Genomic DNA, 13,328 nt, shown 5'->3' with positions numbered 1-13,328 from the left:
TACTAATCAAACTACCTTTGGTTTGTCTTCAACCCTCCTCGGGGGTTCGTGAGGGTTGCTTGATTTTTCAAGTAACACACTACTGAATCATATATTTTAAAAACAAATCTGGAAGTGCGATATATCGAATAGTATGTTTTCGAGGTCGCTGAATACGAATATGAACTTATTTTTTTGCATACAACCCCTCAAAGCCCCTCTGTGCCCCAAAATGGGGGTCAAAATTTTGAAAAATCGTGAAAAGTCGAGTGATATATCGAATGGTACGTTTTCGAGGCTGCCGAGTGCGAATATGAACTTATTTTTTGGATCCCACCCCCTAATGTCCCTCTGTGCCCCAAATGGGGGTGAAAATTTTGAAAAATAGTGAAAAGTCGAGTGATATATCGAATTGTATGTTTTCAAAGTCGCTGAGCGCGAATAGCCTTATTTTTTGGGCCCAACCCCGAACAGCTCCCAACTACCCCAAAAAAACAACCAAATTTTGAAAAAATGTGAAAAGTTGAGTGACATATTGAATGGTATGTTTTCGTGGTCGCTGAGTACGAATATGAACTTATTTTTTGCATACAGCCCCTCAAAGTCCCTCTGTGCCCCAAAATGAGGGTCAACATTTTGAAAAATCGTGTAAAGTCGAGGTATATATCGATTTGTCTGTTTTCGAGACACTGAACTGGAGTATGCACTTTTTTCCTGCTCTACTTACGATTCCTCAAAGTCCCCTTACACCCCCTAAATAGGATAAAATTTCGAAAACTCACCAAAAAACGTGTAATACGTCGAATAGTATGTTTTCAAGATCGCTGAATACGACTATAGACTCATTTTTATTATTTCACTCATTTTACTATTCAAACGTCCTACTAACGCTCCAAAATTATCCACAATGTCTTTAGTAGGTAAGATGTCAATCTTCTTGTCTATCTCAGTGTTTTCATTTCGATTGTTTTTCTTTAAAGTTTTCGATTTCATCTATTATTGGCTACCAATCGAAAACAATAATTTTTTTTATGGAAGAAAACATCGAAAATTTGTAGTTCGTAGTTCGTGTTTTTTAAAAAAACATACCATTCGATATATCAGTCGACTTTTCACGATTTTTCGAAATGTATACCCTCATTTTGGGGTCCAGAGGGGCTTTGAGGGGCTGTATGCAAAAAATAAGTTCATATTCGTACTCAGCGATCACGAAAACATACCATTCAATATGTCACTCGACTTTTCACAATTTTTCAAAATTTGGGTATTTTTTTGGGGTAGTTGGGAGCTGTTCGGGGTTGGGCCCAAAAAATAAGGCTATATTTGCGCTCAGCGACTTTGAAAACATACAATTCAATATATCACTCGACTTTTCACTATTTTTCAAAATTTTCACCTCCATTTTGGGGCACAGAGGGACATTAGGGGGTGGGATCCAAAAAATAAGTTCATATTCGCACTCGGCAGCCTCGAAAACGTACCATTCGATATATCACTCGACTTTTCACGATTTTTCGAAATTTTGACCCCCATTTTGGGGCACAGGGGGGGTTTGAGGGGTTGTATGCAAAAAAATAAGTTCATATTCGTATTCAGCGACCTCGAAAACATACTATTCGATATATCGCACGTCCAGATTTGTTTTTAAAATATATGATTCAGTAGTGTGTTACTTGAAAAATCAAGCAACCCTCACGAACCCCCGAGGAGGGTTGAAGACAAACCAAAGGTAATTTGATTAGTAGTTGGGTGAGTAGGCTTTGTAAAAAAAAATTGAGCGAAAACGAATGATTTTAAGTGGTAATTTTGATCAATTTATTGGACTGACTTTTTTTGAAATACCTACTCTTTCCACCCCTTTTTTTGGACACCCCCCTTGAGCAATGGGTATCGAGCGTAGCATCAAATTGTCGAGAATTTGAAGGGGAACATTTTTCGTCATGGTAGTTTTTCTCAAAAACCTAATATTTACGGAGTAAAACGCAAAAAACGTGAATCGGAACCGGTTTCAGCCCCCTAAAAAATTTTCCTCCAGGGGTAGGAGAGTCGGCTTTTTTTTGGTGGTTCAGAGGGTCCATCCAAACACATTCCTGAAGAAAAAATTGATGTGCCAATTTTTTCCTTTTTGCCGCTGCTTTTTTACGTTATTTTCCCGCTCTATATTTATGAAGACCTTTTTTTGTCAATTCGTTTTTTGGGACACGCTAATTCGCAAAAGTTGTAAGTGCATAATTTCTTATTACACCCCCCCCCCCCCAAAAAAAAATCCAAAAAGAATATTTGGCCAAGTCAAAAAGTGTCAATTTTTGGAAATATAGTCAAGAATGTGTCCCTTGTGTTTTTTAACAATCGTGGCAAAAACAGTATTTTTTGCAGCGCTCTTAATTTTTGGCAAAGTTGACAAACAAATTTCTGTTTTTCATCAAAATAATTACTGAGCCAATTTCTGGCCACTAGACGAAAAGTTGTTATGTTTTTTCGTCAAAATTCTGCGGAAGTAGTGTTTTGACAAAATAGTCAAATGGTCGTAATTTTTGTTGAAATTGCTCAGAAATTTGAGCTTTTTTTGCCGAGACGTCCAAAAAGCATTGATTTTTTTCTTGCCTGCCTAAAAGTCCTCTTATTGTTCCAAACTTGGTCAATCAAACGTCCTATTTTTTGTCAAATTTCATCCTTCCCCCCCCCCATTCTTTCTTTTTTTGTTGCAATTTTTTGATATTTCTGAATTCTTTCACAAAAAAAAAAAAACGCTGCCTGAATGAATAAATAGAAATGGGTTTTACATTATTTATTTCTACATTTTTGACAAATTGTCGTTCAATTTTGAGAAGTTTGGTTGATTTTTGGCAACTGCGTTCAATTTTTGGGCCAAAAGGGAGATTTTTTAACAATTTTGATGACTTTGATACTTCACAAAATAATCTCCTTGTATTGTCTCTTGTCTCGAAAATTCCTAAAAATACACTAATTCAATAATTTACCAATCGGAATACTTGCACTACATCCAAAAATCAAACCCCCATCTCCATAATTTTCTCACTCAACATCTTCACCACTTCCGTCCAATCAGCAATACAGACACTGATCCAAAATACCCATCTTTGTTCGCCGCTACTCCTATACAATGTAAAAATTCGCATAATATCAATTCCAATTCAACGCATCGAGTTAGTCGTGAACTTGAACCAGGGGTCCCTAACCACATCGCATGCCAAACTGATCGTCATTCTGGTTCGTTTTCGTCTCTGCGTTTACTACATGGCCATCAATCTCTCGCTCTCGCATCATTCAGTAGTACAATCAGTCAGCCAGTTCAGTTCAGTTTCAGTTTAGCCTCCTAAACCAGATCTGCGAACGCGACCTAAGTTAACCAACCGACATCCGTCAATCAGTCGTCGTCGTAATAATGCTATATAGCAGTGAGAGGCGAGGTGAGGCGGAGTACGAGTATACACTATACACTATACACTATGTACAAGCACAACGACCAAACTCAATAAAACCTCTTCTCGGCGCCGCACTGCCACCGTAATTTATTTACACATTAGTACACGACCAACACTCCTAAAATATACGTAATATACAAATACGTAAGTACGTAAGTACTCGTACACGACGCAATATTTTCGTCTTTGCAGAGCTCACAAGCGAGCTCACACACTCGCATGCCACATTTGGTACACACAGGGAGACAGCAGCGCGATCGAGCCGCAGCACACAGAGTGAGAGAGAGACAGAGAACAAAAAAAATTCTAAAAAAAAAAGAAAAACAAAAAAAAAGTACAAGTACAACGACCACAATTGAACAGTCGTAGGCGTACACGTGCGATGCGTGATATCAAGGTCGTTCTGTTTCAGGGTGCCGCGGTTATTGCTTGTCATTTGGCGCAGCGGTGGCAACGCAGACCGGTGGCGGGACCGGCGATGTAACGTAATTACCTCTACGTTCGAGCCCGAGCCGAGAGCCGTTCGCTTTGACCACGTCGTCTACGACTACGACGACCCAGCTGCGGCCGAAATCCGAAAAAAAAAATTCCTCGTTGCAAAAATATCCCATTTTGAACGGTCGAGATCCGCACAAAGAGTACCTTTTTTGGGTTAGATCGCGTCCGTCGGGTCGTGGCTGCTACTTGCGAGACGTGGTCACGTCAACTAATCGTTAGCCGCCGCAAAATTGGATTTTACTCCGACCAATGAAAACGTGTTTTATGTTTCCATAACCTCCCACTCAAACTGTGATAACACTGTTGTGAGTGTTGTGTGTTATTTTTGTAAATTTCAATCTTCAATTTTAGAATTGTGAAAAAATAAAAAAGGAGAGTGAGATAAACGTTCATAACCGATTCACGAACTTCTTTGATGAATATTTATTTAGTTATCTCAGTTATCTGGAATTTTACTCAACATTTTCTGAGTTGATTTTCCACAGTAGACTGATTTCCAGGTCTAGAAAGGAGAATACGTACCTATTATTAATTAGAAATTTTGAGAACTGAAAAACTACTTGTACTACTTTAGAATTAGATGACGAGAAAAAACAAAATAAGTAATGAGAAGGAAATATATGTAATAAGAGAGTGAGAATACAAATCATTTTTTACCATAAGCCCTTCGGCATTTTGAAAAGTCAATTCATTCTAATCTAATCGATTTCTAGATCAGAGTGATCATTCATATTTGCAAAATGTACGTAGATCAAAATTTATTCTTTTCAGATTGAAGAATTATCTGAAAATTTTTGAAATGAGTTGTAATATCGCGAGCAAGATTTGCTAGTTGCTGCAGTTATCAAATTATCAATTATTTATAATAAATGAAATGACATGATTGCATAGGTAGGTAGGTACTGCATAGAAAAATTACTCATTAGTCATTTGTAATGAATAATAATTGAAACAATAAATTAATATCACACGAAATAGCGAAATTAGGCAGTTTGAATCTATTTTCAATAAAAATTGTAAGTTTGCTATCCTTACTATATCCTTTATTTGTGTGTGGGGAATGCGTTTTCATTGGTCGGAGTAAAATCCAGTTTTGCGGCGGCTAACGATTAGTGTCACGTCATGGGACCCCCCCTGGTACCCCAGCAGCCTACTTCTCTCTCGTAAATAGACGGCGTACATTGGCTGGCGTGCGTACGTGCGTGTATATGTAGAGTGTAAGTGTATATAATACGTACGTATACACGGTTCATATCAGGCCATCGCGTTTTGCAGTCTACAGTCTGCGATCCCAAATCGATTGCGAGGAAAAACACAAAGAAAAATAACTCGCCGTATCGAATGCGTCACCGTGCTGTGGCCGTATCACGCAGACTGTACAGACTACAGACGGAGAGATAGGGATAGGCATAGGCAGAGTGGCAGACAGACATCCAGACAGCTCAGGTCGTCTTCAACGTAACGTAGATTTAACGTAAGTATACTTGTAAATGGTACGTTTACGTATAATTACGTATACGTAATGTAGTTCGAGTATACAATGTAATTGAACCAACGTACGCACTTCTACCTGCTACGTAATCAATATCATATCGTAAACGATTTGGGACAAGGGGAATTTGCATGAATCAGAATATTCACCTTGTTTCTCGAAAATCACGCATAATGTACAAACTGCAGCGATAAGCCACCGGAAATATGCATACACGAACTGTAAATTTACAAAATGCAAATGCCACAAAGTCTTACCTTGGGAAATGGAGTATCTTCGATTCATTTGACAGCCCATGTGAACAAGATGCTGAGCCTAATACGAGACACCAAAGTCCTGTAAAGAAAAAAAATAACAACAATGGTTTAGAAACATGATAAATTTGCCACAAAAAAATGGTATTCAAATTTTCCAACATCAATAATATAAGGAAAAAATTGACTGTTCAAAATTCTTGATAATATGAATGTAGGTACATATTTCAGCGTCGATCATCCAGAGAAAAAAGTTGGTGGATTTTGACCAAATTCAGCATAGACCTTGATTTTTTGAGATGAAAGTTACACAAAAAATTGTTTAGCTCTGGAGATGACCCTGGAGGGAAGAAATGGACTCCTGAAGAGGGTGCATTTACGAACAAAATCGTGGTTTTTTCGCTCCTGTCGTTACCCAACCATTTCTACGGACGAAACTGACTATATGGAGAATTGTTGAGAAGGGGAGGGGGTTCGACTGAAAATTTGCGGACTGATACAGAGGGGGGGGGGGGAATACGAATTATGCTAGTCGGACACATGTTTTCCAAAGTACATAGTACCTAATGGATTTTTTTTTATTGAAAAAATCACTGCTTTTTCACAATATATTTTTTCAAAAAAATATTCAGGAAGCTCTCTACTCGACCCCCTTCCACCCCACACACACACGCCAAGTCGACTTTGTATAGGTTTCAAGTCATTTTAGAGACTGCAGTGACTTTTTGAAAATTCTTGGAACCTCCAGTAGATTTTTGAAACTCGTCAAATGAAGTTGGAAACTCAAAATTCACGCTGCACTCGACTGCTGGGAGGTTTAGGTTATTTTGGAGCCTCCAGCAACTTTTTTAAAATTCTTGGAGCCTCCAGTAGATTTTTGAAAATTCTCGAAGCCTCCAGTTGATTTTTTAAGTAGATATGAAATTTCAACAAAATTTCATCAAATAAAATTGGAAATCCAAAATTTACGCTGCACTCGACTGCTGGTGGGTTTAAGTCATTTTGGAACCTCCAGTAACTTTTTGAAAATTATTGGAGCCTCCAGTAGATTTTGGAAAATTGAAATTTGAACAAAATCTTATGAAATGAAGTTATTAAAACCAATATTTACGCTTCTCACTCGACTGCCAGTAGATTTCAAGTCGTTTTGGAGCCTCCAGTAACATCTTGGAAATCACTGGAGCCTCCAGCAGATTTTGGAAACTTGAAATTTGAACAAAATCGTATGAAATGAAGTTGGAAATCCGAAATTTACGCTGCACTCGACTGCAGGTAGGTTTAAGTCATTTTGGAACCTCCAGTAACTATTTGAAAATTATTGGAGCCTCCAGTAGATTTTGGAAACTTGAAATTTGAACAAAATCTCATGAAATGAAGTTATTAAAACCAATATTTACCCTTCTCACTCGACTGCCAGTAGATTTAAAGTCGTTTTGGAGCCTCCAGTAACTTCTTGGAAATCACTGGAGCCTCCAGCAGATTTTGGAAACTTGAAATTTGAACAAAATCTTATGAAATGAAGTTGGAAATCCAAAATTTACGCTGCACTCGACTGCTGGTGGGTTTAAGTCACTTTGGAACCTCCAGTAACTTTTTGAAAATTATTGGATACTCCAGTAGATTTTGGAAACTTGAAATTTGAACAAAATCTTATGAAATGAAGTTATTAAAACCAATATTTACGCTTCTCACTCGACTGCCAGTAGATTTCAAGACGTTTTGGAGCCTCCAGTAACTTCTTGGAAATCACTGGAGCCCCCAGCAGATTTTGGAAACTTGAAATTTGAACAAAATCTCATCAAATGAAGTTAGAAATCTTAAATTTAAGCTGCAATCCGACTTGAAAACGATATTAGGTCGATTGCTGGTAGGCTCAAGTATAATTGTGGAGCCTCCAGTAACTTTTTGAAAATTCTGGGAACCTCCAGTAGATTTTTGAAACTTGAAATTTCAAAAAAATCTCATGAAATGAAGTTGGAATTTCAAAATTCACGCTTCACTCGACAGGCGGTGGATTTCAAGTTATTTTGGAGCCTCCAGTAACTTCTTGGAAATCACTGGAGCCTCCAGCAGATTTTCGAAACTTGAAATTTCAACGAAATCTCATTAAATGGAGTTGGAAAGTCGAAATTCATTAATTCGGACAGACTTTGTGGCATTATTTGAAGAACGGAAATTTCTAAAAATGTGCTGGAGACTCCAGTGATTTTCAAGAAGTCACTGGAGACTCCAAAACGACTTAAAAACCACCTGATGTCGACTTCGTAACGTTTTAAAATTTATTCCAACTGATTTTGTGAAATTTTGTTGAAATTTCAAGTTTTAAAAATCTACTGGAGGCTCTAGGAAATTTCAAAATGTCGCTGGAGGCGTCAAAATAACTCGGACCTATCTGCAGTCGACTTGATAGAGCATTGAAATTGGAGAGCGAAGAAAATTTAGGATTTCCAGCTTTGATTGAGGAAATTTTATGTAAATTTCGAGCATTGGAAATCTGCTGGAGGCTCCAGCAGTTTCCAAACAGTCACCGGAGTATCCAAACCCCGCTTTACGGACAACTTCATAGCGTGTTGAAATTAATTTACAGAATAAATTTCAGCTTTCTAACTGCATTTAATGAAATTTTGTGGAAATATCAAGTTTCAAAAATCTACTACAGGTTCCAAGAATTTTCAACAAGTCACTGGAGTCTCCAAAATGACTTAAACCCTACATAAAGTCAACTTTTAGCCGAGAAGTTCGGATTTCCAACGTCATTTGATAATCTGCTGGAGGAGGTTCCAGTCCAAGAGGCCACTGGAGGCTTCAAAGCGACATAAAATCCACCACGAGAATTACTGGAGCCTCCAGAAGATTTTTAGAAATATCGGTTTTTCAAAAAATGCCCCAAGTCAGTCCGAATTAATAGAATTTTGGCTTTCCAACTCCATTTGATGACATTTTGTGGGAATTTCAAGTTTCAAAAATCTTCTGGTAACTCCAGTAATTTTACAAAAATTTGCTGGAGGCTCCAAAACGACTTGAAATCCACCTGCAGTCGACTTCGTAACATATTGAAATTCGTTTGCAGAATGAATTTCGGCTTTCCATTTCCATTTGATGAAATTTTGTCGGAATTTCGAGTTTCAAAAACCCGCTGGAGGCTCCAGAACTGTTCAAAACAGTTCGAAACAGGTTCCAATTGATTTGGCATGTCGAAAATAGGGTATATCCCAAATTTCACCTTTCTTGGTCAATTTGGTAAAATTTTGATTTTTTCCCCTCATTTTTGATCTAAATTTGATTTTCAAAAATTCACCAGAAATCGAAAAAGGCACTTTAGCACTTGAAATTTTGACAGGTGATGAATGTTTTCGAGTGGAAGACTACCCAGAAAAATGTTGAGCCTTTAAGCTGTTCAGGAGGCTGAGCCAGGGATCATCAAAGTAGAAAATCGTGGTTTTTCGCTAATTTTGGGTAAGATAACCTGTGCAATACCTCGGTCTCACCAGTTTTTTGTAAAAATTTCCAAAAAAAGTTCTTTCTCGCCAAAAATTGCTAAAAATAATCACTAGCTCGCCAAAAATTCCAAATGTCTCACTTTATTCCCAAAAATTGTCCAAAAGTCTCGTTTGTTCCAAAAAATTGCCAAAAAGCGTTCCTTTTCATTAGAATTGCCATAGTCTCGCTTTTTGTCAATATTTCTGCCAAAAAAGTCACTTGTGTCTTGATAAGTTGCAAAAAGTGTCACCTTTTCGACAAAAATTGCAAAAAAAAGTACTAATTAATGTATTGTATGTTAGGGTGTGTCAGCTTTACATTATGTAAAAGGAAATTTTCTAAATATTGAAATTTTTTAACAAAAATTTTATGGTGTCATTTTTTTATCCAAAAGAACAAAATTAGAGGGTAAGACCTTGGGATTTAAAAAAAAATACAAATCTGACTCGTCCTAATAAGGTATAGCTGTTCTGCCAATAATTTCCAAAAAGTCGTGTTTCTCAAAAATCAACAACTCTTTTTTTTTTACCTATAAAAACCAGAAATTGCTGAAAAATTTTACTTTTTGTGCTAAAATTTTCTAAAAAGTTTCGCTTTTTTCTCAAAAATTACTGGAAGTTGTCATTTTTCTTGACAATAATTCCAAAAAGTCTGAATTTTTTCTTAAAATTTGGGTTAATAATGCCAAAAGGTCGTGCTATTGCTAAAATTGTAAAAATCTCAATCGAGTTCAATTACTACTTACATTTTAATTGCAACGTTCTGGCTTGTTTGTGAACTTTTTCACACATTAAAATTCTTTATTGCGCAGGTCTTGCAACTTTTTGGATTACTTCTTGATTTGTTTTGGTCATACTTAGTTTTTTTTTTTTTTTTTTTTTTTTGGTGGAAAAATTGAGTAAAGCCCTTGTAAATTTCGAGCATTGGAAATCTGCTGGAGGCTCCAGCAGTTTCCAAACAGTCACCGGAGTATCCAAACCCACTTTACGGACAACTTCATAGCGTGTTGAAATTAATTTACAGAATAAATTTCAGCTTTCTAACTGCATTTAATGAAATTTTGTGGAAATATCAAGTTTCAAAAATCTACTACAGGTTCCAAGAATTTTCAACAAGTCACTGGAGTCTCCAAAATGACTTAAACCCTACATAAAGTCAACTTTTAGCCGAGAAGTTCGGATTTCCAACGTCATTTGATAATCTGCTGGAGGAGGTTCCAGTCCAAGAGGCCACTGGAGGCTTCAAAGCGACATAAAATCCACCACGAGAATTACTGGAGCCTCCAGAAGATTTTTAGAAATATCGGTTTTTCAAAAAATGCCCCAAGTCAGTCCGAATTAATAGAATTTTGGCTTTCCAACTCCATTTGATGACATTTTGTTGAAATTTCAAGTTTCTAAAATCTGCTGGAGGCTCCAGTGATTTTTAAGAAGACTTGAAAGTTGAAACCCACCGCCGGTCAAGTGAAGCGTGAATTTGGGTTTCCAACTTAATTTCATGAGATTTTGTTGAAATGTCAAGTTTCAAAAATCTACTGGATGCTCCAGTGATTTCCAAAAATTCCCAGAGATTCCTAAACGACTTAAAATCCACCTGCAATCGACTTCATGGCGTATTAAAATTTGTTTATAGAGTGAATTTCCGCTTTCCAACTAATTTATTGAAATTTTGCGGAAATTTCAAGTTTCAAAAATCCACTGGAGGCTCCAGAACTGCTCAAAACGATTTGAAACCGTTTTCAATCGATTTGGCTGGTCGAAAGTAAGATATTTCTCCAGTTTCAGCTTACTCAGTCAATTTGGTGAAATTTTGATTTTTTTTCCTCAATTATGACCCAAATTTGATTTTTAAAAATTCACCAAAAATCGAAAAATACACTTCAGCATTTGAAATTTGGGCAGGTGATAAATTTTTGCATGCTCTTTCGATCTAGCTTTGTGCAGTTCAAGGGAGGGGAAAAAATTTCGAAAAAATTCAATCCCCTACGCAATCGCAAAATATAATCTGTTTTTCTACGAACAATGTTGTCACATCGAATTTCGAAAAAAATCGCCAAAATAATCGTTCATTTTTCAACGTTAAAAAAAACTGACATTCCTATATTTTATCAAGAAAAACCTGCGATTTTTCCGTCCGACCTAGTCGCTTTTAATGTGGTGACACGCCGCGTTACACGTACGACTATATACGCCAATTTTTTCCCGAAAAATTCATTTTGATAGTTTTTATCGCTTTTCGACGCGATTTCCGAAGAAAGAGAAAGGGGAAAGTGCGAAAAAAAACCACGTAATCGAAAAAAATTATCTCTTCATTGCATGAATATGCAGCAGGTGAGTAGATAAGAAATTGTGACGCACATCGGCATAATAGCATGTACCTATAATGTTATAATTCGCACATTAAATACATAAATACCACACACACGTACATAAAAACTATACCCTTAAACAATAGATAAAAAAAGAAATAAATACATATTACTCGTACATGCCTTGATACAATTTTGCCGTTACATAGTACGAGTAAGTAGGTAGCTTTAGAGCTATCTATCTATACAGCAATGAGCAAGTACTATAGGTAAATGTTGACTGTATGCATATTTAAGGCAATCTGGTTCGTATCCTTAGCACAATGCGTACGGATGGAGCACGTGATAGGTTAGATACATTTGTGTATTATGCAAAAATCAATTGCCCGACAGGCTCGAATTGAGATATTTACGAGCGAGCGAATTGCAATAATTTAGCTTTATCGATAAAACAGGCTAGAAGAGGAGGACGAGGATGAGAGTAAAAAATACGCCTTCAGCGATGAGTTTGTTGCCACTAAGAATCAAATTCTTTCGAGGGTCAAACAAAGTAATTCTTCAATAATGTGTTTGATATCGCAGGAACTAATCATTGATGAAAACATCTCAAAAGTCAGCAGGTACAATATCTACTTCTGTATCGTTTCAAAAAAAACTTCTAAAAATAGTATAGGGACAAAAATTCCAAAAACAGTAGGTACATCTTGATTTGAAAAAAAAAAATAAGAACTCGTTCAACGAAAATAATCAAAAAAATTTCGAAGCAACATTTCTATTCAATACGATCAGAAATGATTAGGTTTCAACCCAAGCCATAATGATGCATTAATTACTAACATTTTTTCAATGTCACTCTCTTTCTAAAAAACACATCAAATTCAGAACTTTTAAATGTTGAGTCATTCTGAATTTTATGGTGGTAGAAAATTTAGATAGATATAAATTATGAGGCATGTAAATTAGATTTTATGGGTACTTTTGTTCTCAAAAAAAAAAAAAAAAAAAAATTTCCAAGTACGAATCTAAAAGAATTCTATTCCTTAGCAAGTTCAAATAATAATGAGGATGGCCAAGCAAAACGAACCTTTGAAATCCATCAAAGAGTCGTTTTCCTTTTATTACACTAACACGCTGGGCCATGATAAAGACAAGCTGATGTAATCGTATACAATTTCATTTTAATTCTCGTCAGTGACTATTGAATTTCAAAGTATTTGACAGCGATACTGACAGCGAGTCGTAGACACAGAAATTCTATCAATTAAAATATTTTCCGTCATGGAATATTTAGATTTATAAGAATCAATTTCAATTCTCGACAATTGGCAAAAAAAAATTGAACTTGGAATATTTTTTGTGAAAAAACACGAGTTACAATGATTTCGAAAATGGAAAAAATCACATTTACCAAAAATTACTCGGAAAATTGAGAAAGCTTCTCCGATATTACTCAATTTTTTTTGTGGATTCCTCTTAGAAGGAATCATTGAATTCCAAATCCCCCGTGCATGGGGTAGGTGACGAGGGACTAGTTTTTTCTTCAGCAATTAAAGTTTCTCATCAAGATGACCAATTTTGGATATTTCAAAAACTCAAAGTTGAGCTCTTTTTGGAAGATCAATAATTTTTATAAGTTTGCAAAAATTTTGAAACTGTGATTCAATAATTTGAAAAAAATCCGGTGGGAAAATCTGAAATTTGAAGCAATTATGGCATTTTAAAGCTAATTGAGAGTACCTTCAAAAATATTTGCCAAAAATTTCAGAGGTCAAAAGTTGAGCTCTTTCAAAAAAGCTCAATTTTCTGAAACGAGCAAAATTTCAGAGCTAAAATTCAAGAATATGTGAAAAAATCCAAAAAACATAATTTCC

The 13,328-nt window shown here is 36.2% G+C and overlaps 1 long non-coding RNA gene across 1 annotated transcript in view; it reads right to left on the bottom strand.

Annotated features, from left to right (window-relative positions):
• Positions 1 to 5,759, bottom strand: part of LOC135837719 (uncharacterized) — a 206,363-nt gene extending 200,604 nt beyond the window's left edge. The window contains exon 1 of the long non-coding RNA XR_010557245.1: positions 5,673 to 5,759. This is a non-coding gene — a long non-coding RNA (uncharacterized LOC135837719). The remainder of the gene's footprint in view (positions 1 to 5,672) is intronic.
• Positions 5,760 to 13,328: the final 7,569 nt, after the last annotated feature.

The sequence above is a fragment of the Planococcus citri genome, chromosome 1, assembly GCF_950023065.1.
Source record: "Planococcus citri chromosome 1, ihPlaCitr1.1, whole genome shotgun sequence".
Classification (NCBI taxonomy): domain Eukaryota; kingdom Metazoa; phylum Arthropoda; class Insecta; order Hemiptera; family Pseudococcidae; genus Planococcus; species Planococcus citri.
Note: the sequence above shows the minus strand (reverse complement) of the source record. Positions and strands in the feature narration are given on the sequence as shown.